This window comes from Rana temporaria, chromosome 3 (assembly GCF_905171775.1).
Source record: "Rana temporaria chromosome 3, aRanTem1.1, whole genome shotgun sequence".
NCBI classification, from domain to species: domain Eukaryota; kingdom Metazoa; phylum Chordata; class Amphibia; order Anura; family Ranidae; genus Rana; species Rana temporaria.
This window is the reverse complement of record NC_053491.1, coordinates 285,670,161-285,672,216: the sequence shown is the minus strand read 5'-3', so window position 1 is coordinate 285,672,216 and position 2,056 is coordinate 285,670,161. Positions and strand designations below refer to the sequence as shown.

The 2,056-nt window shown below is 34.3% G+C and overlaps 1 long non-coding RNA gene across 3 annotated transcripts; it reads right to left on the bottom strand.

The window, feature by feature from the left end:
• Positions 1-302: 302 nt before the first annotated feature.
• On the bottom strand, positions 303-1,650 carry LOC120932386. Of its 3 annotated transcripts, none has more exons than XR_005747968.1 (3): positions 756-1,092; positions 473-612; positions 303-342 (listed from the first exon to the last, which is right to left on the bottom strand). It is a non-coding gene; the product is annotated as an uncharacterized LOC120932386 (long non-coding RNA). The 3 variants fall into 3 exon arrangements; XR_005747970.1 differs by lacking the exon at positions 303-342 and adding an exon at positions 357-383 and having other exon boundaries at positions 756-1,093; XR_005747969.1 differs by lacking the exon at positions 303-342 and having other exon boundaries at positions 598-612; positions 756-1,650.
• Between the last annotated feature and the right edge of the window lie 406 nt (positions 1,651-2,056).

Genomic DNA, 2,056 nt, shown 5'->3' with positions numbered 1-2,056 from the left:
CAGACATACAATGCTAAATATCAAAAGAAAAAACAACAAGACATATAATTAAATGACTGTTGAAAACAATCATTTATATATCAATACATTTTGGTAAATAATGTCAAAAAAGGGAAAAGAAAAATATTGATCATGAATACATCAGTTATTGTAGATAATGCATGCTCAAGGATCTCAACTACATATAAACAGGGGCCAAAAGTAAAAACAATAATATTTACTTACCAAAAAGGTAAAACAGCAAAAGACAGCAGACCATACAGGAAGGAACCAGAGTCCTCAGGGAAAACAGAATAGTTCAGGAGAACCACAGCAGGATTTTAAGCCATTAATAGAATTAATCTGAAAAATCAGGAAAGCACATGTGGAAACACATATGCAAACTACTCTCAGTTGTATTATGCAACAGTGGGTAAAGAGAATATACACTCCAAAAACTTGTTATAATGAACAATATATGTAATATATATACCTGTCAATAGTAAGCAAAAATGCCTGTTGTCAGTAGAAACAGTCTAATGTTTGCCATAGATATGGATTGAAAGAGGATAAAGGGGAAGGAAGACACTCTCACAGCCCCTCAAATAACCTGATCAAAAAGCGGCATCCGCTCTGTTAAGAAAAAAGGGGGAGAAATAAAAAAGTATATTATAAGTAAATAGGGATAGTTCAGTGCCAAAAAATGCACAGAACAAACAAATCCCTAATGCTCACAGTGTGTAAGCACAAAGCCAAAAAGCTTGTAAGGTAAATACCTGATTAGGACAAAGTCCAAAGATGAAAAGGCAGAGCCACCTAGATAGCTGTGCATACAGCAGCCTTTCCTTGCATTAATTAGGTCTGGTCTCAGCTGGAGCGCCTAACACAGCGCTTGGGCTTTAAATCTGCCACCACGGCGATGATTGACCAATCAAAGCGCCGCAGTGCAGACACATGACCTGGGCGTCAGCAGAAGGAAAATAATCCACCCAGCTGACAAGCTCAGCTGATCCCAATGTAGCCAAAAGTAATGACAGCACACATGAGACCAAGGAAAAGGTCTCTGTGGGCGGTCCAAAAACGATCGGCGCCATTTTGGAGGCTGGAAAGGTTTCCAGTACAAGATAGCTGGAAGGCAAATGGAATAGATAGCGCAGCAGCGCTGAAAAAACACACAAAACTCAAGCTGGGAATGGATGTGCTGGCGTAAATGGTCTAAAAGAAAGGGACCTGAGGGGAAACAATAATGAAAGGGGAGTGATAAACCCTCTTAACCCCTGCAGCTCCCTACGTGTCCGTATGGCTCTCCTGAATCCATCCTGCGCCCAGAGGCATAAGGGAAAAACATTCCTTGGTGTGCCGTCATTATGAATAGAAGTAATACAATGAAAATAAAAATAAATATAAATAATAAAACAGTATGATATATTGTTACTACTTGAAAGTAGAAAAAGCAAGGTGTTTTGACATATAGTGTTCTTAATTAATATTTGTAAATAGCACTCTGTTTTATGAGATCCATGAGCAAGCAGATCCAACAATCATTAAACACAAAGTTTTATTTGGAGAGACAATCCATACATAATTGCATAAGAAGTTACAGTATGATAAACATACAGTGATTATTGCATCTGGAAAAATCCTAAGTGATTTTTGGATTTCAATAAAAAGAAAAAGAAGAAAAACAAAAAACAAAATAAATAAAATGAAAATAAAATAAAATAAAATAAAAATGAAAATAAAATAAAAAATGTATTTTATTTATTTATTTATTTTATTTTATTTTATTTTATTTTCATTTTATTTATTTTGTTTTTTGTTTTTCTTCTTTTTCTTTTTATTGAAATCCAAAAATCACTTAGGATTTTTCCAGATGCAATAATCACTGTATGTTTATCATACTGTAACTTCTTATGCAATTATGTATGGATTGTCTCTCCAAATAAAACTTTGTGTTTAATGATTGTTGGATCTGCTTGCTCATGGATCTCATAAAACAGAGTGCTATTTACAAATATTAATTAAGAACACTATATGTCAAAACACCTTGCTTTTTCTACTTTCAAGTAGTAACAAT